Source organism: Protopterus annectens, chromosome 3.part1 (assembly GCF_019279795.1).
Source record: "Protopterus annectens isolate FY-2018-M chromosome 3.part1, PAN1.0, whole genome shotgun sequence".
Lineage (NCBI taxonomy): Eukaryota > Metazoa > Chordata > Ceratodontiformes > Protopteridae > Protopterus > Protopterus annectens.
The window spans coordinates 223038684-223065514 of record NC_056732.1 but is presented as its reverse complement, the minus strand read 5'-3'; the positions used below and the strand labels follow the sequence as shown (position 1 = coordinate 223065514).

General features: G+C 34.7%; 1 protein-coding gene across 1 annotated transcript in view; it reads left to right on the top strand.

Annotated features, from left to right (window-relative positions):
- The window catches only part of CPNE4 (copine 4), a 465450-nt gene that overhangs the window by 285046 nt on the left and 153573 nt on the right, over positions 1-26831 (top strand). The window lies entirely within an intron of this gene.

Below are 26831 nucleotides of genomic sequence, written 5' to 3'. Positions count from 1 at the left end.
TGAGTTGTTATGGCAACTTTGATTAAATGCTAATCAATTCCCAGGAATAAATGAAACATGCACTAGTCTACTATACTTAAAATTAAAAAGTATGTGGAGATAATTTACCTAAATCAAGTGATGAGTTTAAGGGTTAGTCTCACACCTAAAGCATTTATTTATTTACAATGGTTATATATTAACCGTGGTTTTATTTTAACATGCTTTATATTTTTTTTTTATTTTAATAAACCAGGTATAAATAAATTTACTGTTGATTGAGCAGTGAAGGATAAAGGTTTTTTATTTGGGTGAGAAGGTATTATATTGTTCTTTATTCAGGGCTTTTAACTCTGTATTTTTAACTATGATAGAACTTTTATCAAGTGATGTGCTAATTGAACATTATTAAGAGGTTTAATTGAGAAATTGGTCACATGACTGGGTTGTTGAAACATTTAAGAGTGTCTATGAAGTTGGTTCTTTTATCTTTTTTTTTTTCAAAACAAGTTTATTGTTTTAACATATAAGAGAAATATCATAACAATTTTATACAAATAATTAAAAATAGGTATTATTATAATATTCAACAAATCAACTAAAGTATTTACAAAGACATCCACTACAATCAGATCAATTAATTAAACTAAAATACTGTGCTATTGAAATTAGAATTTTTTTAACAAATTTTGTAAATTATCCCATACAATAAAATGTGATGTTTTTCTAGTTGTTCTCATTCTAATTGTGCTTATTTCCATATGACACATTATATTCATAACATTTTTAAATTCATTGAGCGAAGGAGGTGTATCTGAAATCCAATTTCTAGTTATTATTTTCCTAGCCACTGCTAGGATAGACCATAACAAGGGAAGCTTAATCTTTTAACACATTGAGGTACAGGTGTGTTGAATAATATAAGAGACTTAGAAATAATGAAAGTATCTGTAAAAGAGCCTGCAAAATTCATTAATTGACTTCCAGTATTCTTTCAACTTCATACAGTCATAAAACATATGAGCCCAGTCAGCATTAATTTCTACATTACATCTCTTACATAGATTATCTTTATTATTAATTTTATTCATCATCAAAGGTGTATAAAAGATCTATGTAAAAATTTCCATGTATAAAGTCTCCAGACAATGGAAGATGTAGTTCTATAAGCAGATTCCAATATATATTGTTTATCTTGTTGAGTTGGTGGGTCCCCATTAATAGAGGTGAAATAATTCCAGTATGAATCTACATTGTAAAAGTTTCTTGTCTGATAATTTTATGTATATATGAAAGTTTACCTTTATCAGAAACTTTATGCTGTAAATTTATTATCAAGTAATCAATCAGTTTTGGAATAGATTCTTTAACTGTTATAGACATTAGATCTATTCTATCAATGAGATGTTGTCTAAAGATCTGAACCTCTAACCAGCAAGTTTCTCTTAGATCAAATTCTTGTTTTAAGAAATCTAGATTTTTAACTTTATTATCAGATATCAGCTGATACCAGTACTTTAGATTATTATCTATAGCTAAATGAGCTCCTTTAGAAGTAGATGACATAAGCATACCCTGAGTATAAATTATAGGAATACAATAAAATTCCATTCCCTATACTTAGGGTGCATGAATATAAAGTTACGATAACTAATAATAATATTTAATGGGTAACAGACCATATGTTTAGGTGTAATAGGTGAAGTACAAAATTCCTTTAGCAACCACAACATGGAGTTATTTATAATCATATTTTTATGTGTTAAGGAGATTTTCATGAAGTGCATACTAATTAGCTCCCAATAATCTTTCCATTTTGCAACATATGACCGATCTATTAATAAAGTAATAACTTTTATAATAGAAGAGATAATATATAAATTAAAGTCTGGAAAAGAAATACCCCTTGAGACCAGCTATTAGTATGTTTCTTTAATGCAATCCTAGGTCTATTAGGTGCCCATAAGAAATTTAACATTAGTGTATTCAGTTTCTTGATAGTTATTTTTGTAGGTGAAAGTATTATTGATTGTATTAAGTATAAAATCTTGGGGAATATTATCATTTTAATAATTGTAAGTCTCTCCTCCATAGTAAAAACATATTATTCCAGGTATTAAGAGATTTTGTATATTAAGAAAACAGGTATTATAGTTATTATATATAATAGATTTAATATCTTTAGATAGTATTATACCTAAATAAGTTATCTGACCTGAGTTGGGTACATATTTAGTAAAATCACTAATGAGAGTATTTTTCGTGTATATATAGGTAGTATTTTAGTTTTTCTTCATTGAATATTAAACCAGAAATACTTTTAAAATTCATCATTTTATCAAATAAAGACTGCATAGAAGAATTAGATCCTGCTGATGTAATTAGAACATCATCTGCAAAAAGTTGAATTTTTGATGTTGTATTTTCTTCTATTTCAAAACCCTCTATGTCAGTACTGTTTCTAATCAAATTAGCCCAAGGCTCCATTACTAAAGTGAATAATAGTGGAGAAAGTGGACATCCTTGCTTTGTACCTTTAAGAATGGATATTTTTTGTGAAACATATGTTCCTACCTTAATATAAGCCAGCGTGCCTTTGTATAAATGCTCAATTAAATTTACAAATGCATCAGAGAAATTTGTGCATTTCAGTAAGGTAAACAGATAGTCCCAACTTACTGAATCAAATGCTGAACCTATATCAAGCCTAATAAGTGTTAAATCTTTCTTTTTCCTATTTGCAAAATCAATTAATGTTAAAGTTCTTCTTATATTATCAAAAGTATTTCTATTTACAATGAAGCCCGTCTGATCTATGTCTATAATGCGGGGATAATTGTCTTCAATCTATCAGCAAAAATACTCATAAACATTTTATAATCAACATTAAGTAATGAGATGGGTCGATATGAAGAACATCTAGTTGGATCTTTATTAGGTTTTAAAATTGGTGAAATAAATGTATATTGCCAAGATGGGGGTTATTAACTCAGTTTGGGCCAGAATAAAAACCTTATGTATTAATGAATATGTAGTTTTAGAAAGGATTTTATATATCTCTGGTATAATACCATCATTACCCGGTGCTTTGTTTGATTTAAGCTTATTTATTTGTGTAATAACTTCTGTATATGAAATACTCTTGTCCAATAGTTTAATCTGTTGTTTATTAAGCTTTTTATTCATGTTTGTGGTTATAAACTCCTTTATTTTATCTTTAGGTTCCATGTTAATGTTGTTATGGTTAATCTTGTGAAAGTGATTTCTAAATTCATCCAGTATTTCTGGTATACTAGAAACATTCTTCTTTTTCTTAGAGAAAAGATTTCTTTGATATGGTTTTGTTTATTCAATCTTTTTGTTTTATTTTTAAGTCTATGTAAGTATTTGGGGCTTATTGAATAAGACAAAAACTTGCATTTCTCTAAAGTTATTTTAACTTTATGAGTTAAAATTTCTTTGTATTTCTCATTTAGTTTTATTTCTTCAATAACTTTCTTGTCCATAATATTTTCTTTATTATTATGTTTATAAGAGTCTAGTTTACTTTGAATATCTAACAATTCCTTATCCCAAGATTTCCTTTTGTTATTATACCATCTGATACTTTGTCCATATAGATATGATTTTAAGGCATCCCAAACATAGACAATGGAGACTTCAGGAGTATTATTTATGTCTAGAAAATGTTGTTCTTCTGAAAGTATATATTCTTTATAGTCTTTTAGCTGAGTTAAGTATGCTGGTATCCTTTTGATCTGAACATTATGAGTATTTTTTATCATGAATTCGAAAACAATTGAGTTATGATCAGATATAGGACATGAAATGATTTTGGAATTAATTAAATCTGTTACCATCTGGTTAGAAATAAAGACCCTATCTATTTTTGAATAAGTTTTGTATCTGTTAGAAAAAAAGGTGTATGGTAATGATTTTGACTCTATCTGATTATTAATATCATTCAAATGATAAGAATTAGCAAAATCATTTAAATGTTTTGCATTAGATGTAATTCTTCTTTTCTTTATAGTGGTAGTATCACTTTCATGTAGTATACAATTAAAATCACCAGCTAAAATAATATCCCTACAGAGAATGATATGATCTTATCAATATGATGTTTCACTGTATTAATACCAATTCCAGATATCCAATATACATTAATTAAAGTGTAAGTCTTCCCATTAATTTGTATTGTAACCATACAAAACATTCCTTTGTCATCCTGATAAGACTTAATGGTTTTAGGAATGGGCATACTTTTATTCCATAAAATAGCCACTCCTCTTTTTCTGAGTGTGCTCTGAACTAACCAATACTGTATACATATTAGTGGCTAGTTTATCAATATCTTTTTCAAGAGATGGGTTTCTTGCAGGAAGACTAGATTGGCCTTGTGTAGATTAATGTATCTTATTAGGCTTGCCCTTTTACACGGATTATTCAATCCATTAATGTTTAAAGAAATTCCTTTTAAAGATGTCATTTGGCATTTTTAAAACTCAAGAATCTTATGATCGAAATAACAAATAACAAGATAAATAATGTTACATCTCCTCTTTTAGGAGTACCTTTAAACATAGCTGTATTTATTAAATCTCTTATGGGATTTTGTATAGGATTCAATTTTGTTTGTAGTGACAATGAGTGTACAAAATATATTGTGGATGTCAAAACTATATACATATAACAATGAACAAGTGAAAATAATGTAAGGATTAAACCTTGCATCCCACCTGGAGTTGAAAACTCCAACTTAGAGCAGTATTTACTACTCAAGTTAACCCCCTACCCTAAGCAGCAGTACCTCAGCTACCACCTTATCAATTTAATACTAGTTATATTTAACTGAGGTTAACAGTTTTCAATTCAGTTATCTATCAAGACAAAACTACACATTTGGTAAAACAGCATCATATAAACTAAAATAAACTTTTTTTTTTTTTTTTTTTTTTTTTAAAAACTGTTCATACTATTATATAGATCTATGTAATATATAACACTTGTATTCTAATAGCATTCAAATAATCTTAATGTTAGAAATCAAGAGGAGAGAAAATTATGTTCTAACATTCATTTAAATCAAAAACTTTGGCTAATATGATTCAGACATTACATGCATTAAGATGCATCTATTTTCTGTCATGTGAATTCTATCAACAGCTTCCCAAAAAATCTTGAATTGTTTGTATATGAGCATTTACTTAAACTCATTATTGTCAATAGAGTAAAATATTGTATTCATAAAATTATTATAAATCATATTGCATAGTTATGCAGATTCTCAGAAACACCTGCGTTATTACCTAAAAAAAAAAGCCATCACACACATAAACACAGACACACACACACATACATATACACACACACATATACACACACACACATACCCACACACACACACACACACACACACACACACACACACACATACATATACACATACACATATATACATACATACACACACACACACACACACACACACACACACACACACACACACACACATATATACACATATATCTGATCTCACCGAGCCGTGCCCCTGCAGAGCACCATCCCACTTGCCGTCCCCAGAACAAATCTGTCCGCTTCACACAAAATAATGCACAGCAAACACACACTAGCAACCAGATTTTACAATCATGCTAACCTACTGCTTTAAAATATATCACATGACATTTCTTCCAGAATAGAGTTATAAGATTATTTATGCTTGTCAATCAGATTAATTAAATGAGTTATAGTAAAGTATATGTTTGGGACACAAGTTTTTAACACAGATTATTATGCTACTGTTAAGTAGATTTTCAAAAACATTTAAATAAATGTTTCATTTTCTATGCCTTCTAAAATAAGATATTTACTTGCTACAAGAAGCTACATCATCTAAACTCATCATAACTGACACATTTTATGAATAGAGTATTTTTCCTGAATCTGTGGTGTGTCAGTGTGATAACCTTGTCAATGTTTATACTAACTGCTTTCAGTTTCTCTGTGAAAATTCTGTGAGTGAAGCTTCTGAGGAAACTCATGGACACTGTGCATGAGACAGCCCACATCCCAGATTGTCTCCCTTAACATTTTGGCGGAAACTTATTAAAACTTGTGGCAAACATTCATTTTGTCAATAGAGTAAAACATTGTATTCATAGAAATCATTACAAATCATATTGGATAGCCATGCAGACTCTCAGAAAAAAAGCCATCACACTCACACACACACACACACACACACACACACACACACACACACACACACACACACACACACACACATATATATATATATATATATATATATATATATATATATATATATATATATATATATATCTGATCTCACTGAGTTGTGTCCCTGCAGAGCACCATCCCACTTGCTGTCCCCAGAATAAATCTGTCTGCTTTATACAAAACAATGCACAGCAAACACATATTGGTAACCAGATTTTACAATCATGCTAACCTACTGCTTTAAAATATATCACATGACATTTCTTCCAGAATAGAGTTATAAGATTATTTATGTTTGTCAATCAGATGAATTAAATGAGTTATAGTAAAGTATATGTTTGGAACACAAATTTTTAACACAGATTATTATGCTGCTGTTAAGTAGATTTTCAAAAACATTTAAATAAATGTTTCATTTTTATGCCTTCTAAAATAAGACATTTACTTACTACAAGAAACTACATCATTTAAACTCATTATAACTGACATATTTTATGAACAGAGTATTTTTCCTGAATCTGTGGTGTGTCAGTGTGATAACCTTGTCAATGTTTATACTAACTGCTTTCGGTTTCTCTGTGAGAATTCTGTGATTTGAAGATTCTGAGGTAACTCAAGGACATTGTGCATAAGACAGCCCACATCCCAGATTGTCTCTCTTAACATTTTGGCGGAAACTTATTAAAACTAGTGACAAACATTCATTTAGCAGTGTAAATGCATCTAAACATGACAGAACCTCCACAATGTATTCCACAGATCATCACAGCCTCTATGCAAGTGAAATTAAACTCAAAATTACCAACAAGCAATAAAACTCAGCATTCTTCTCCCAACTCAATTTTCATACAAATCCTATTATTCACTGTGCCCACACAGTCAAAAGCATTCTATATATTAATAAAGAAAAGAAAAGAGAGTAGAAAATAAAAGGGAGTGAGGCAGAAATAAAAAATGTAAGAGAAAGCTGTAAGAAGTATATACAATGGAATGTTACTTACTGTTTATATTAATAGAGTTAAAAATAAAACATATTATTTACTCTTATTTAGTTCTGATTATTATTAGTTAAAGCATGACAGATTATTTACAAACAAGCATAAGCAGTATAATCAAGGAAGTATAATTAGAAATAGCATTTGAAGAACATATAAACTTTTACAAGAAATAAATATGTTATTATTCTATTAATGATATTTTCATTACTGTTCTCTCCTGCCCTCCCCACCCTTTACCCACTACATAATCTAAATAGAATGTCATTGTTTAAACAAAGAAAATAATAAAAGAAGAAGGAAAAAAAGATAAAGATAAAAAATGTATCAAATTACTAACCTTACTTTTTCAGAAAGAAAAACAAATTGAGTCACAGCCTGCCATTAAATCCTCAGGCATTTTGACTGGTTATGAAACAAAACATTTCTTTGCACATAGAGAATAACTTTGATTAAATCTTTTCCAAAATATTTGTGGCTTTCTGGAAATGCAGGAACTATATTCAAAAGATTAATAATGAACTAAAATGATGAGAGAGAAAAAAACATATAACAAATCATTTGTTTTTAGTCTCTTCTTCTTCTCTGAAGTCTTCCAGGAAGCTTCAGTTGCCAATCTCTTTAATGAAGAACTAGCCCATTCCATTTCTTCTATTTTATCCAAAATCCTTTTTCTTTGACAAACAGTAAAGCAGAGTCTAAATCATCGAAGACCTTAGGACCATCAGGAAGGAAGATTTTAAGCTTGGCAGGAAACAGAAGGTATGTTTTAAACTGTGATTTTTTAAGCTCCCTTATTAGTGGCAGAAAAACTTTTCTTTTAGCAATTACCATGGAAGAATAGTCATTGTCAAAACGCACAGTTGTCTCATTAAACTTAACAGGAGCTTTAGCCCAAGCAGATTTAAGAACCATCTCTTTATCAAAAGATGATAGAAATCTAACTATAACTGATCTTGGATAGTTTTTGTTAGAGTTGGTATTAGCTATAGATCTATGTGCTCTTTCGATACCAAAAGAGAATGCTTCTGGTAAATCTAAAGTTTTAGGGAGCCATGTTGTTAAAAAAGAAGTAATATTGTTACCTTCAATATTTTCTGGCAGTCCAAAAATCCTAATGTTATTGCGCCTAGATCTATTTTCCAGGTCATCCAGCTTTGTTTGTAAATGTGTATTTTGTTTCAGCAGAAACTCAATGTTGATTTCCTCTTCTTGTATTTTATTTTCCATGTCATTCACAGCTTCTTCTATGCCTGTCATCTGGATCTTCTGTTGTTGCAGGTCCATATGTAACAAGTCTATTTGTTTTGTAGTTTTTTCTATGAAAGTGTCTATTTTAGTATCCATTTTATCCATCTTAGCAGTAAGTTGCTGGACTATAATTATCAGAGACTGAAGTTCTTTCTTGATGCTGGAGTCTTGAGAATTTGTCTTACTGGAACTCATTTCAGACTGATAAACTGACAGGAAAATTTCCAAAGTAATTTCTGACAGGAATATTATTAAGATTTCCTTTCTTTTTTAGATATAGTTCAAGAACTATATAAAACAAACATATTTAGAAAGAAAATTACTTCAAGAATTAATTTTTTAAGTAATTAATTCCTGTCAATGTAATGAAATTGGTGGAGCTGAAGAAATCTGCTGCTATCCTGTGTTCATCCTTGGCCACGCCCCGTTGGTTCTTTTATCTGAAGAAGTCCAGCCACTGTGCTGGATGAAAAGCGCTTAATAAATACAGTGTGTGGTGTTCTTATATCGGTTGCTTTTTTATGTATATCCCCATAACTGTCAACAGGCAGCAGGACCTGGAGGTGCGCACTAAGGACAAAAACACTCCTTCAAAGGGCCTTGGCAATATCCCCAGTTGCCTCTTTTTTAATTTCTTCAAGTCTTTTGGGTTTCTAATACCATGATGGGAATGGACACCATTCCTAAGTCAAAGTATGATTAAAGTTCATGAAATTAGTATTGTTTCAATCTTTGATGTTAGCCAGAAGTAAGAAGGAGTCATTACTGATTGCATCCTATATAGCCTAAAACTTGACCTAGCAGGACACCTTGACACACTCTTCAAGTACAGCCTCAAAACAGGTTACATGCCAGGTGAATGGAGGGTAGTAACAGTCATCCCTCTTTATAAGGATGGACCACCAACTGACCTCAGGAACTACATACCCATCAGTTTGACAAGTCTAATACCTTGATCATTGGATGGAAAATTGAAAATTCACCCCTGTCCTGGCCCCCATCCTTCTAATGGTCAGAGATCGGCAGTAAGTAAATGAATCCCCCACCTAGCATACACACACACACACACACACACACACACACACACACACACACACACACACACACACACACACACACACACACACACACACACACACACACACACACACACACACACACACACACACACACACACACACACACACACACACACACACACACACACATAACCCTTAGCTACCTCTTTGCTAACATACCCTGCCATAAAGACATCCAAGAAACTTTGGGACAAATCTTGGATGGGTTGCACAGCTGGACTTGTAAAGACCCTGGTGGTCATTAGTCTAGTGTAAAGCTATGAACCTATGAACCCATGAACAAGACAGCTTAGACACATACACACATATGCCCTCTCACTCACACACTCTCACACACACAGACACACACAAATATACACACACATCTAATACATACCCACTTAACCTGTTTCTGCAACTTGAACATTCAGCAACACAGAAATTCAATAAAACGAATGTTCAATAAAATCTGTATGGGTGTGTCTATGAACATAAGAGAGTTGCTACATTGTCTCAGGATGCCATCTACCAAGATAGCAATGGAGACATTTGGAAATTGCATATCTATGTTGTCTGGACCTGTATTTGGGTGGTCTACTGTAGGTTGTGGACTGGGTTATACAGAGGTGTCCCTGGGTGGTCGCTAAGGTTTGTCACTGCACTCGGTTAGATTGTGCAAAAATTTGACAGTAGTGCTGCTCAAATTAGCTGCTCTAAGATTGGCTCCACACAATGATTTTGTTTTAGCCATGTTTCATTTGTAAGGTAAGTTTTATAGATAAAATTTACTTTCTGGGCATTTGTGTCTAGACAGGACACTGCTAACCTCTTGATGTAATAGCATCAAGAAAGATTGCTTGCGAGTGTAATGCTACAACAAAGTGGGAAAACTAGTTGCACAGGAATGACTCTTTTAGATATTGTCATATGAATTACTAAAACTGGCCATTGTCAGAACTTCTGTAAGATCCGTGACAAAGATCTCTTTGCATTCTTATTAAAAATAAGAAAAAAAAATTCAAGCTGAAATTGCTTGTTTAATCCTTTCTTGTTTTAACTTAATAAACTGTGGTTTAAACAAGCAATTTCAACTTGAATCCTTTTCTTTTTATTTTTAATAAGAATGCAAAGAGATCTTTGACATGGATCTTACATAAGAAGTTGTGACAATGGCCTAGTCAAACTTTATGATAGCAAAGAAATGCACAATATTTTAAAGTGACTCTAGAAAGCAGTGTTAAGCATTACAATGTTGAATATCTATATCTAAATAGCCATGTGCTATCCCCTAAAACTGCCTGCAGTAAGGCATCTAAGCTACCAAGTTGTTTGTTGTTTGTCTTTTTCCTGGTAAGGGGTCACCACAGCGGAACTCCGGTCCACTAATGATTGGCAGTAGATGTTTATGAAATGCTGAGGTGCCAGCTCGACGCCCAACCTTCAACGAAGGCATGCCCATTTACGCACGCATGTCTTGCGAACGCTACCCAACTGTGGGAAGGACATGCAGACTCCACACAGAAGGCACTCCCAAGCCAAGCCGAGAATCGAACGGGAGAACCTCTTGCTGTAAGGTAACAACACTACCACTGTACCACCGCGGCATACTGCATCTAAGCTACCAAGTGATTCAGAGAATTGCTCAGCTGCATAGATTAACATGGCCAGTCCTGGTTTCTCACTGTAACAAACATGGCCTGTGTTCATCCATCACTGAATTGTTAGGGAGTTTAGTGGTAAGGGGTATGTTTGTGTGTGCATGTGAGAGACTGTGTGTGTGTGTGTGTGTGTGTGTGTGTGTGTGTGTGTGTGTGTGTGTGTGTGTGTGTGTGTGTGTGTGTGTGTGTGTGCGTGTAAGTGTGACTGTGTATCTACCTGAGAGATATTAGTAATAGACTTAGTGAGGCACTAAGTGAAATAGGTGTGTGTGTGTGTGTGTGTGTGTGTGTGTGTGTGTGTGTGTGTGTGTTGTGTAGGTTGGGGTGGCCATCATACACCACTTCACTATCAAGCAGAGCCTGCAACATTGGACCAGGGAAATCACTAGCCACCAGGGATACGTCTTTAGCTTCATACCTTAATGGTACACTGGATCAGGGAGGAACACTAGTCAACAGGGATCGCTCTGTGTAACGTGCCTGAGAGACAGATAAATATAACATGGATGAGGTGACAGTGAGCATCAGAAAGAATGTTTACAGATCGCATGCCTTAATGACACATAAACATAAAGGTGATGGGGGGAACCACTAGATACTGAAGACATTGGTCTGGGGTAACACTAGACACCAGGGATACTCTATATGGTAAGCATTAAAGGTGTGTGTTTAAAACAAAGAAAACATGGTGAGGGGAAACATTCAACACCAGTAATACATAGTGTGCCTTAAAAGGCACTAAAACAGACTCTAACCCTATACATTCCCATTTGTTGCAGAGGATATTAGTCCTCTGTGCTACCACTAAACATCAGGGATGACAAAATTGTGAAGGGATTTGAAGTATTCCTCCTATAGACAGTTGCTAGAATAACAGCGTTTCCACTAGCATGCATTTACTGAAGGGTATGAAGTATGAAACTCAACTGTCTGCCATTAAGGACTGACTGTATCAGTTATGAATTACCAGGCATGGAAAAATGAAGCATTGTGCACATTCTGACAAAAGGTACAGGTATGGGGCTATTTGATGTGTGGGTATGTATGCGTTTTCATGTTTGTTTGTATGTGGAAGAGTTGCTAAAGGGGTTAATTGTTTTATCATGATGCAGTCACCACTGTTACCTACTGCAGAAAACTGCTGATCTGCACCCATAGTAGTTAATGGAGCTTCAGAGACACGCAAATTATCTGATAAATGTGTTTTTCCTCATTGCAGCTAACGTCTCTGAACTGCAAATTTCTGTACTGCAGAAACGGGGCCTTTTTGTAACAGCCCTTAATGCAGTGAGGTTCTTTCTGAATCCCTAGGAATGTGTTGTCTCCCATGCCATTATTAAACTATGCAAATAAAGGAAACAAATTAGTGTCTTCCTTTCCATTTTTTTCTGTTTTTTTTTTGTTCTTGTGTTATGTCTTTATTTAATCATTCTGTTTCATTTACTGAAATAAACCACAATGTTATTAAGTAAGAAGTGTGACACAAAATCCCCCACACATCATTTTTTACTATTATATACAGTTAAACTTCTTCCAGCGCTCCACAGCTTTTTTATTCTAACATCTTATAGCTGTATACTTTAAAATAACATTCTGCTAAGGAATAAAGAAAGAATGTACCAAAATGATTACAATACTGAAAGAGTTCATAATTCAAATATTAGGCTATTAGTCTGCAGACATTACAAGCCTTACAAATAGTCAGACGTCAGAATCAAACTGTATTTTGTATCTAGAAGGCTAAGATATTCACTTTGTGTAATATATAGATGTGCCTGAATGTGTGTGTGTGTGTGTGTGTGTGTGTGTGTGTGTGTGTGTGTGTGTGTGTGTGTGTGTGTGTGTGTGTGTGTGTGTGTGTAGGGGGGATTCCTTTGCACAGGTAACAACTGATAGGAAAAAGAAAAAGAAAAACAATAATTTTAAAGAAAACAAAACAAAAAAAAAGTTATTTGACAGCTTACACAGAAACAGAATAAATTACTTGAAGAGCTATCTGTCAAACAACAAACAATTACTAGTAATAAGAAAACTGTATAATGTGAGTGCTGTTACATTTAGTGTACTATTGTATGAAATCAAACATAACAAAGAACTACATCTAAGGGAGTTATTGACGGTCATTATCTCCAGTTACTAGTGCCTCAGTGGTTTGCTCTAGTAGTAGTGATACAGTGATAATAAGTAATTATGAGGCATCATAGACCAGCATTAACCAAAACCACATTACTGGCTCATTTGTATGACTGTGAATTGAACACACAGTAAAATCAGAACAATAGCTCTATTGCTCCCCATCAACCCACATAATGCTGTTAGATAAGCACCTATAGACACACACACACACACACACACACACACACACACACACACACACACACACACACACACACACACACACACAGTCACACCATACCCCTCAATTGTCCAGATTTTCTCAGAATGTCCAGATTTTTGCCTCATATTTTTGATTTGTTCTTCATAAAATTTGTGGTTTTCTGGAAAATCACTGGGATGATCTGAGGATTGAGGTCATCAAGTATTTTCATACATCTGAGTTTCAGATATCAAATCCTTCACAAAATGTATGTTAATACAAACCCTGTTATTTTAGTAACTTTCTAAGTTTACAAGAGCAATATTTAAAATCTGTCCCTATTTGTGGGTCTTTGTCTCCCCATTTTGTCAGGCTTTGTCCAGATTTCTTGCACCAAAAAGTTGAAAGGTATGAGTCACACACATATTCATACACACACACCCACCTCCCCACACATATACACACACACACACACACACACACACACACACACACACACACACACACATTCTCCAAACATATACACATGTATATGCATATACGCACACACGCACACACATACGCACATATACATTCAGAGAAATACACACATACATATATACAAATACATATACATATACGCACACACCCACATACATTCACAGACACACACACACACATACACACACACACACACACACACACACACACACACACACACACACACACACACACACACACATTCTCCAAACATATACACATGTATATGCATATACACACACACACGCACACACATACGCACATATACATTCAGAGAAATACACACATACATATATACAAATACATATACATATACGCACATACCCACATACATTCACACACACACACACATATATACATACACATACATATTTACATATACACATGCACACGTACATACATATGCATATACACACACACATAGTACATTTGCATACACACACACACACACACACACACACACACACACACACACACCCTCAAAATGTGGCACTAACAGCATGCTATTACATAGTAAGCCAGAGTATACACTGTAAAAAGCACATTGCTTTGCTCTAAAACAGCACAGTAGGAAATAGCATGGAAGAGCTTGACTCTGAATGTTTTTACTGTACTGTTTTGATCCTGGGAAAGTGCACTTGATTATTTGTATTAGTCAGGCTCCTCATATACCACAGCATTTTACGTCTGGTCAGTGACTGCAGCACTGCTTAGTTGTGGGTGAATACCACTGTAGCTCCAGAGTGGTCACTGTATGAGAAATGTGTGCTGCCAGCAAAATCACACAGTGCAATATACATTTCTGAATACCATTGATGGGAAAAGAGGCAGGGAACCTAAGGGGATGCAAGTCTCAAACTACAAACACAAAACAACTTGGGAAGAGTCTGTTCTAAACTTTGAAGGTTTAAAATATAGTACTTTTTATATAGTAGGCAGATATTATATTAGAATTCCTTTACTAAACTTTATGTTTTGAATAAGTGTAATATCCAATATCACTTACATTGCTGTTTATCAGACTGTATTCATTTTGTTATATTTCTTGTTCAATTCTAAAATTGGATAAGAATTCGAAAAAAAAATAATGCATTTGCTAAAGCAGAGCCACGTTAATTTATTTTTTATACTGTTTCTGATATAATGGCAGTAGCTCAATTAGACAGGTTGCGAATACATTTGTTTTGTTTTGTTTCAATGTTAAAGGAGCTATACACTACCTGTGGATTATTTTGATACAGGTCTGATCATCAAATATTTCATGCAACTAGTACAAAATTAATATAAGCAAATATGCTCCACTAGTGCAAATGCCCCCATTTATATGCTCCCTGCTGACCCTCAGCTGCCTGGCTGCTCCATTCATCGATGTGTCATTAGGACCATCCCCTGGGGTTGAGACTGTACCATTGATGGATTTGGCAAAGGAAGTGGAGCAGAGTAGCCTGCAGTATCACTTACACTGTCCCTGCATGCTGAGAGGATTTTTGGTGTGCTAAAGAGCTAGTGATATCACATGCACCACCACACACAACTTTAGCTCATTCTGTAGTTTTACTTACAATCTTTCCTGCAATTACAGCACATTCCCCCATCATTGGGGATGTGTAATTAGCAAGGACAGAAACCTCTCCTCCCTCCCAGAGTAGGGAAGCTATCAAAGAAGGTCTTTCCTACCCATCCCACCCCCCAGTTTCTGAAAAACTAGTCAATCTCATGTCATTTGGGTTGTAATAAGGGTTGCATCCCTCTTTGCCAAAAAATGTAAATATTTTAACAGAAGTACTGCAAAGTCAGTTGAATGGTCAGCTGTTGTTATATCTAAGACATACATCCTTATTATCTCTCTTAAATTATTTAGTGTCACAACAATACTGGGATACTAAAAGTCTTGTACAAGATTTCTTAAGGTTATTCTCACAGCTGCTTTTTTGCTGTCCACTTCAGAATACAAACCAAATATGCTGTTGGTTGGTCTCTTGTTTAAGAAATTTTGAATCAGCTTGCATATTCTTTATCTGTAATCATCACTTTAGCAATTTGTATGCCTTGAAAAGTGGCATTCCTTTTTTACTAATTGTCTTTAATGTTCTATGAAATAATAGAGAAAAAATGTGCAAAAGAAAGGAAGCAGCATTCCCTAAATCAGCACATACAGATATTTCTGAAAGATTAATTTTCACATTATTTGTGTGACTTTCAGGACTCTTATATTCTGAATTTACAACACATTCAGTTTTCAATTTTCATACACCTCAGTTACTCATGTCTGACAGTACAATCTATTTACTGTTTACTATTCTGGATAAAGTGTATCTGCCTCCTTTTTCTGTTAGATTTTTTCATTATTCTGAGCATTATTTTCCTGTATATTCTTTTACATTTCAATATTTGTAAACCGTTCCCGGCAGTATAAGGAAAGAAAAGTGTATTCTAATTTGGCAGTCTTTCAGCAAAACCGTCTTTTCAGCATTATCTATTTGAAGATTTGTTTTGCTTTCTAGGTTTACCAAGCCTTATTCAGCTTTTTTTGTTAGTTTCCAAGTGATTGATGAATTAACTACATGTTACAGGAATGCTGATGTTACACTAATGTACGGAACATGCAGCAGTAACCTTTGTTGAAGGTTGTGATCACCTTTGTTTGTTTGTTTTTAGTCACATCATTAAAGTAATACAAATACACTGAACAGTTGCATCTTTTAAAATGCAAACATATTCTGTCAAGTTTCAGTCTGAGCCCCTATGATAGTAGATGTTAGCAATTCAACGTAACAAATCAAATGTCACAAGAAATACAAGATTTTTGGAGGATGGCCTAATGTATCATTGTTGTTTAAAGAGCCAAAGAAGAAACCAAACTCTAATGACATTCCAAATATCCCATTGTACTTTTTTTGGGGCTGCTTATATAAATTAACTCTAAAATCACTATTCCTCAGAGTGAATAAAATATCACCTCAAGTGAGAAAGCTAGCTTTGTCTGTATAAAGCCTGACTTCTGGACAAAATTTCACCAAAACAGCATTTAATGAAAGCTGTCAGATCTCTTAGGATCTAAGATAAGCCACTTAAGGCATCTCATGGATTTGCAGTAGAAAAATATAATGGTTTATAATCAATGAAAACCTTAATAATCCATATATGTTTTAGTGGCAATTGACTACAAACTGAATTATAAAACTGTGATACTGAAAACCCCAGTGTTCCAGTTCCAGACCTTTCCTGTTTAAGGATAACAGAAAATAAAAGTATTCCTCACAAAATTATTTAAATAATATTAAAAAAGGAAACGTGTTTCATTATTTCCTTTACTGTCATATGTTTACACCATCTTTTAGAAGTGGAGTCAAAATTCTTAAATACAACCACACATTTAAAGTCTAAATGGCTGACTACAGTAGGCAATACTTATATAAATACTATACTCTACTAAGAAACATGTACAATACTATCTTCAGTGCCATAGCTTTATCTCAAGTATGATATTTCATTTAAAAAGTACTTGACTGAATGGTATTACAGTGCTCACTGGGTGAAATTCTAATCTGTGATCACACTTGGACTAAAATTTCTGAACTTCACTAATCAAAATAAAATTATGACCACCAGAATAAGGCAGCCCCCCAGTAACCTTTAATGCAAATCTTTGTAGCAAAACATGATAATCCATCAATCAAAATGTCCCAAGCATTCTCTATATACCAAATTCAATAAGACATTTTGCAAAAAGGTGTAAGGATAGGAAATAAACCAATAATAATTTCTTTTCAATAAAGCATATGTCAAGGAGAGCTGGAAAAGTTTGCTTATTTCTACATTATTCCATGTAACTATTATAGGAATTCACCGATATTAAAATTAAAATTTGAGGATTAGTCACTGTGTTTTCAAGCGACATATATATATATATATATATATACATGATTAACAGGCAGAAACATCTGTGTGTGAGTCCTTAATTGATTACATCTTTATATTTGATAAACATTTTGAGTGCTTCTGCAGAATAGATACATATCCTACCAAAATTTTAGATTGCAAGTCATTCATGTTACTGTGGTTATACTAGGAACAAACAAGTATTGTCCATGGAGACAGAACCACTTCCATTTGCAAAAGTCTATGTTTAAGGATTTTGTTAATCAAAAGTTATTTCATGTGTTACTAGATAATCACTCCTATAAGGACAAGCCTGAGATTTTAAAGATTCTCCTAAAAGCCCTACGTATCCAACACTGTGTTGTACAGGGTGAAACACTGACTGTAACCAAAATGGTCTCCCTATTAAAATGTCAGCACACAAAATGGCAATTGCCAACATGCTGAAGAAAAGACTGAAAACACAGGAGAAGAGTGAATCTCAAAGATTACTGCTCTCCTAAAAACTGCACACCATGCAAGCCCTTCATACGCCATGAACTTGTATATAACAACTCCGAGATCACCATACCTTGGAGAAAAAGGAATATTCCAAGAAATGTTATCTCAGACTTAGTATATGCAAGTCCAATCTTTCAGTGATTCAGTCTCCATATTTTGGGATGCACTCAACATTTCAAACAGTTATTTCCAAGGGACCCAGATTCATATAGTATGCAGGCACTGAAGGAGTCAGTGATTGATGACATAAATAAATGAGATGCTAGTTTGCTCATCTCAGGGGTAGAAGGCAGATTAGCCAGCTGCTGTAATGGCTTCCAACAGAGGCTAAAATGCTGCAGTAGGTCCACAATGTGTATTTCGTATATGGCAAGCAGTGTATGACCCTATAGCCAGAAGGTAGCACATGCACAGAAAGGTGCATGCATCTAAAGGCTACTATTGTACAATCCCCACTTCAGCAGCATACATGCCAGACCCATGAGGGGAGGAGTTATGTTAATTAAATAAAAAAGAAAGCCTACCTCAATCATTATTGAGTGGTGGACAGTCAGCATTCATGTTAAATGGAGGGGTGGCCCACAGACCCTTAGACCACTGAAATGAAGATTATTCTAGTGTGGGATGGCAATGGACAGAACAAGAATCCCTTATTGGCTGCCTGAATGATTACCTCCCATCCCTCCACCCCCCCCCCAATCAGTAATAGCATGCATTCAAAGTCTGTGGGAGGAAACTGATGATTAGTAGGCATGAGGAGAAAAAAGACTCAGAAAAATGGTATCACTCATGAACAATAATTGAATGGGCTAGTTGGGACAAAAGGAACAGGGCTGAGGAGGAGGTATATCTTAAGTGTGAGTTAGGTGATGTGGATGTGTTATCTTAATATATAACATATAAGACAGGTGTTTATAAAAAGGCTTTGCTGGCTGAAGGCTTGGCTACAAAGAATGTAGGGTGTTGATGTTATGTTTTTTGTCATTAAAACTGAGTAGCTTTACCCATTTAGCAGTTCTCAAAGATTTCTATCATATAAGACGCAAGGATATGAAGCAGACGACCACTCTTAGACTGATAGTCCTTAAAATATACTGATAAATGCAAAGCTACATATTCATCAACAGGATAAGAATAACCATGAATAAACACCCTGTATAACTTTACTAAAGAAAAATAATATGCATCACTTTGTTCTTCAGGAGCATTGATTGTATTACTTTATTAGTACAGCTAACAATGATTTCTGCTCTGAAGACATCTAAATCTGCTAGGTTAGATGAGTACCATTTTTTGGATTCCATAAGATTTTTGATGAAGAGATTTCCCCTCTTCTGGTGCAGATCACAAATTCATTCCATCATGGAAGAAATCAGTTTTTGCATCCAGTTGCAATCCAAACAGGAATAATTTAACCTTGTACACCTATCTCAGTAATTACTTCTACAATGCTGACTATAAATTCTGTAAGATGCCTGTGGCTAGATGATTAGTGAATGTAAACAAAGATGTACTAAGCTTTGTGTTAGTAAGGTTATGTCATAGATAGCATAATATAAAGTGGAGTTCATGTGGTAGGCACTTGTTCTAGCAGTGTAAAAGAGAGATATGTGGAAACTGCTCTGCTAAGTATTGATGTCAAGTCTGTCAGTGATTTATTTCACATGAGACTTTGATAAGAAGCACTAGCAGGGTTTGGCTTTTTGCAGAATTTTGTAACTATTTTGAGGGCACTATAGTGTGGCTTAGTACCATACTACAGGCTGACCAGAGGCTTTCAGATCCTGTATCAGTATTATTGTTACAAAGCATAGATGCCTCTTATCTTGTCCCTTACTTGATTAATTTACACAGTGAGGTGTTGGCTGCAAGTGCTATAATCACTTTGAAGGTGAAAACCATAGTTATTGCATATACTCAGTATAGGACAGAGCTTTATGCAGATGATGATCTGTTGATTCTTGTGGTTTCATTGACAGTTTTTTCCTGAGATTGTCTAAAGGCAAACTTTTAATTTCTGAACTATCAAAAACACTAGAATATTGCAGACCCACTTGTGACCTTAGTGAAGTGTCTAGTAGATGGTTAGCAATTTATCTGCAGCTATTTGCAATGAATAATGCAAACCAGGCTAGGATAATTGAAGTTTAGAGCCCACAGCAATGCATTTCAGCTCCCGAGTCCTTAATGCAGGTCAGTTTAATTGTTTCATTTATATGTAATAATCCAGTCCTAGTGAAAGATCTGATATTACCAAGGATGCAGTACTTTGGTCTTTTCTGTCTTGTGCATACCTCTCAGCTGTTCTTCTCTCTGTTTTTAAGAGATGCCCCTAATTCTGTCTCAGAGTTTTTCCCTGTCCTTAATAAAATTAGACATTGTTTTGAGAAGTACCAGATTAATGGTACCAATAATCTAAAATTATCCCCAATTTGCAGCCTTTTTTCCCTTAATTTTTGTGGTCCCAATTCTTGGGGTAAAAGGTTGAGAGATATTCTCATATCTAGTCATGAAATCATGGAAATGTTTGACTAAAATCTCTTTTTGAGGGAGGGGACAAGTGAAAAATTTTATGGGGGTCTCCATCTGCTTATTCAGAACTGGTATTCTAGAATGTCAGAAGTACGCTTTCTCATTCATGCTAACAGTGGCATGTTTGCTGGTTCTTCCTAGGTCTGGGTTAAGAGAATAACCAGTCTGACATTCTTTTCAGTGTGTGCTTTGTGGGGGGGGGGGGAGTAATCACCCCTTTGTCACTCTCCTATATCTTGTCAGGACTCTTATATTCTGAACTAATGGCACATTAAAAAAATGGCACATTAAAAAACTCCAGCTAAACTCTGTGGCATATCGTCTACTCAGAGGCGATCTCTGCTTAACACACAAGGCCATGTCAAACCCTGAGCTGTTGGACATGCTCCACTTAAAGAAATCCCAATCCCTCAGAGCCACACACTCCAGGGATCTAAACCTTATCATCACAATGAACAAAACATGCTGGAGGGATAGGTTCCTGACCCAGAGACTCCCCATACTCTGGAATAGACTGCCCATACATGTCAAGCAGAGCACCTCATTGGCCCTCTTCAAAAGGAACCTTGATGATTGAATGGGAGATAGGAAATTCACCCTGGGGATCATGTCAGTCGCCCTGCTAGACAGGGGCCCAGAGAAGTAAATGTTGTGGAAAGAAATTTCCAGGGAATTGTTATGGCTAGGCTTGCATAGGCCTTAGGGCCGATAGCCTAGTACCAACCTATGAACCTATGAACCTATTTAGGTTGAACTACATACATTTATTATAAACATAAATGTAACGTGAAGAAGAGTTATAAAGGGTTGAGGTGCATGTTGATTTCTTCACGCCTTGTTTTCTGTTACTTAGCTGATGGTTTCACACTGATCCCATGTGTTGCATACACTGCTGTCCTCAGTGATAACATTTTATGTGAGCAGACTGAACATAATGTAGGTAATGATTGTGAAGTCATTCAAAAATCAGACGTTTTTGACATTTTGAAATAGCTTTTTCTTTCCATGGGTAGAGCATGCTGGTACAATGGTGATATTAATATTAACATCAGCAAACCTCTCTCATTTTCTTGTCTGTGACTATAAAAATTTGAGTGGTGCCAGGGACAGGCAAAATTTCAGACCTTATGCAGTGCACTGGGTACCTTCGTCAGATCCTGCTCAGACCTGTGGGAATAATAACAAGTCATCACAGACTCAAGACTGGCACCATTTATATTCCTCTTACCCAGTCTCTGAGTCTCCTACACAGTGTTCTTACTTACTTTAGTTTCCCCTATTCTTTTCAAGCACTATATCCTCAGTTACTGGTCCAAAATCTCCTTGGTGTCCTCTACTTCTCCTCCTTCTCCCTTCTACCTATTCTAAAACATCCTCTCTCACCTTTTTATTTCATTTTATTTGTATTTGTTTTCCAGAGTAGAACTCTGACCTCCATAGTCCTTTCTCACACTCAGCCTGTGAATGGTGTTTGGTTAAGTGACTTGCTCAAAAGTCAGTTAAACAATGGAAGCTGTCAAACCTTGCACCTCTGGACTACAGGACCAAAGGAAACAGCTCATTGACAGTGCCTTAATCCTCTTAGCCAACAACCATTTCCTCCTTTTTCTCTCTTTCAACCAAGTTAATTTCCAAATATGTTTCATAGCTCTTTACATTATGTTGCTATTAATTAATGATATTTATAGATTCATAGACTGTTATTAGGTTAACAACTGCTTCACATAGATGGGAAGCCTGTTCCATAGGCGGGGCAGCATCTGGGATACATTGTGTTTACATTTTGTATATTTTGCTGATTACATTTATACCTCTATTTACTATGTTTTATATATAATGCTGTAATTACTTTTATACCTCTGTTTACTAAAGTTTGTTATGTAATGTAATTTTTCTGGAGCTTTTCTCCCTGGGCTTCACTGAAAGTGGACAGCTTTCTCCCCACCCAGACAATCCCAGTAAATAAGTGCAATAAATAAATAATTTAGGGCTTAAGGAGTTCATGGTGGATGATATTCTCTTAAGAGAGTTTAATTTAAACCTCTTTGGGTCCTTAATGTGTGGGATTTCAGCCTCATCTGCCATTTTAATGTCAAACTGCCTGTCTTGATGTTATTCTCACCAACATTCATAGGTTCATATGCAAAAATACATAGGGTAGTATAGCCAGCATTTATTTATAGGTTCATGTGTTATTACTAGACATGCAGTCCAGAAGACCATTAATGAGCCTACTGCAAATTCCTAATTGCCACAAAGCACTGTCTGGTTAAGTGACTCAAGGTCACACAGAAAGCAAATAAAGGGAATCAAACCCTGTACCACAGAAAGTAGCTCATGGACTCTGATAAGGGTGGATGTGTGGGTTCCTCTATCTTTCTTTAGTATCTCAATGATCACTAACCAGTCATGTCCCCATAGTCCTTCAAGAGTCTCATCTCTGCCTGCATTCAGCTCAGAATATGCAGTCACTAGAAGCACAGAAGCACAGAAGCGTAACTGCCAGAAGTACTCTTTATCATAGATCGTACCTCCTAATACAAGGCAAATACTTCTAATACTGTTTTTGAGTTCCTACATGTACATTATTAATCTCAGTCAGGGTAGTCTCTTCCCTCAAGAAGGTAAGATGCTTGAGAACCAGGAAGTGTCCCTAGATCACTCTTGATATCAAAGCTAATCATGATGAAAGAGTTTAACCTGGTTTGCTTGGAAAAAGAATAGTTAGGATTATACCATCTACTAAAAATTAATTGTATTCAACACACAGAAAAAAACATCCTTTATTACAAAGCAGTTATTTCTATGCAGAGACTGAGTTTGTTAAATTTGTTCTGCAAATGTATTAAAGATTTGATTGGCTTCCTATCTAAGAGTTGTTCTTCCCTTCTCAAATCTGGATAGGTCTTTCATAAGCCGCCTTTAAGAATGTTGTCTTACTCAATGGCAGCAATTCAAATAGCAACTCATTAGATACTCACACCCTTCTAGAAGTGGAATTAGCCATTTTCTTCTTCCTGTTTCTGCCACAGTCTTTCACTTCAGAAAAAACATCCTCAAGCACAATAATGAACTATTTGAAAAGCTTATCAAACATTTGGCTCTCAAAACTCCCTTCTTCACTCTTCTTTCTAAAAGGATCATGGCAGCAGCATTCCTGGGTCTCTGACCCATGTCTACATCCTTTAGCTTACAACTGGTATATTGCCTTCTCCTCTGTAGAATGCTCCTTCAAAATCTTTCAAACAAGACTATCAATATTGAACATGTCAACAAGTATGGTTTACTGACAGATTTTCAACACAATTTTATAAATGTCTTTGTTACTCTCACCTTCACTTACTGATTAAATCTGTGGGAACATAGACAAAAAAATCCTTAACATGCCATACTTGTAGACATGCCCAAAGGCTTTCAGATAAATTGTTCACTCTCTTCTCCTTCCCAAACTGGAAAGATCTGGCTTTGCTAAAGGAGATGCTGAATGGTTTTTAAGCTATCACACTTTCAATTGTCATGTTAAGGTCCACCATATCTAAAACAGACTTCTTTAAAACTAATGTTATGCAAGGTTCTATACTGGGACCCATTCTCCTCTTTTTTATTTATTTATTTATGTATTTATGTATGTATTTATTTATTTATTTATTTACTTATTTATTTGAGTATATTATTTATTATTTTTATTTTGCTTTTGTTTACTAGGTTTGTCTGAGTAGATTTACTCAAAAACTCCTTTTCAAGGGCATCCTGGGGGGAAAAGCTCCAACATATTACAAACATTTTTAAAACAGGCATTCAGTAATATTCATCAGCAGACATTAAGTAACAAACATGCATACATTACTAATTAGGTTACATTTAAATGAAATAATGGAACTATTACAGTATAATAGATACTTACATATTTGGGAGATGCTTAACAATGAGCAACTGAAGAAGTGAATTAGTAGGATGATCAAATAGATAATAGATCTTGTTTGGATAGCCATAATTCTCCAAAGGGAGCAGATAGACACGATATTTGGTGATCGTGCAAATCTCACCCTGACTTGGGTACTTTTGACTACACCTTCATGTTCTACACAATTAAAGTGTTTCATTATTCAGTCTTCTAGTCTGCAAATTGCATGAAGTGCATATTTCCAGCAGCAAGTTGATTTAGGCGCTTTCTTTGTATTTTAACAGCTGACACAGTTTTAAATTGGTAAGTCATTTAACACTAGCCTTGTCGGGGCAGTGCTAGTACAGTAGTCTGCTACCATTTATAAAGACACATTTACAGCTCCACATCACATATGGGAAAGACTCCTTTTTCAAGTCTACATTTTAGCAAACAATAAATATTCTATTTTTAAACACCTTTATTAAGTTATCACTTATGACATAGGAACATGTACATTAATAGAAAAGAAAAGAAACCATATTACCATTTTTTCCATTTGCACATATTATGCATTGCGTGTTTTCTTTACTTATAACAGCTGTATTTCAGACCAACATTACATATTGCTCAATTCCTACCTCCCTTTAATCCTCATTCCTCTTCCTGAAAGTTATTCTTCATGTATTGTTCCCACAAATTCCATTTACTTCTATGCAATGTGCTCCTTCCCTTTTTCACAGATCCCGCTTCCATTTCTATCTGTTGGTTTAGGCTTTGATTTCCATTTTCTAGTAATTGCTTTTTTGATAGCCAACAAAATTAAACTTAATAAGGCCTTATTAATCCTAGGCAATTCAGATCCTGTGCTCCAGCACAAGTAATGCCAATATTGCTGCATCTTAATGAAAAGTGCATTCCCATGTAGCATCCACCATGGACATGGTCTGCACTGAAGATGTATCACTGTCACAGGCTGCCATCCTGTACTGCAAAGTATCACATCACATCACAGAAAGCTGGAGCAAATAGTTTATGCTGCCACAGCTGCAATCAGAAGTGGAAGTATGGAGCAGAACTGGACATCCCATCTTTGTAGTTTAACATGAGTTGGAAAATAAAATTAGTAGAACCTCTTCTAAAGAAAAAAAAAAGTAAAGTTCTGCTATAAAAGAATGAGCATTAATGCACATGCCAAAAAGGATAGGTAGATCAATGCTCATGATTTTAATAATATTATATGGGTTGTTGTGTAGAAAGGCATGTGCTTCTTCTCGAGTTATGACTGAGTAAAAAAAAAAACAGCAACTGCTGTCATGTAGACATCATGAAGATAACCATCCAAATGTGTAAGCATTTGTTATGAGAAATGAAAATCCTAAATCTGTATTGGCTGCTAACTAAGCCATAAAGCAGAGATCAGTAAGACTAATTCTCCATGTTATTCTCATTCCTTCATTGCAAGGCTGTTAAGTATGCTGAACTATCTTCCTGTCTTAAAGCAGTGCTTGACAGTTATGTAAAACCTGGAATACACAAGGGTCATGAGATGTGCTCTGGGACCATGATTAGTTAATGATGTATGTTTTCCTTCCAAAAACAAAAACGTCCTCTGCCTTATGGGTGCTGGTTCTGTGCAAGTTAGCATTTTGAATATGTTGATTTATTGATTTAGCAAGTAATGTCTTACAGAATGAAAAGAAAACATTAGTTAAAAGTACATCCATGAAAGACTTGGAGGGTCTTTCAAATTCTGAACATTTTCATCTGCTGAACGTATATTTCTGTAAAAAAGTTTATGTGCAAATTTCATTTTTAACAGAATCCCTGAATAAGGTTTTAATTTCTTGTTCAGTGTCCAAAGAATGGGGGGCATTTAAATAGGATGGCCTTGAGGGTATAAATTAAGAGTACACTGAAAGAAAGTATACATTAATCTTAAATCTGAGAAGATGAGTCATGAAAGATCTAACTGTGGATACATTGATTTTTAATAATATCAATAGGTCATGC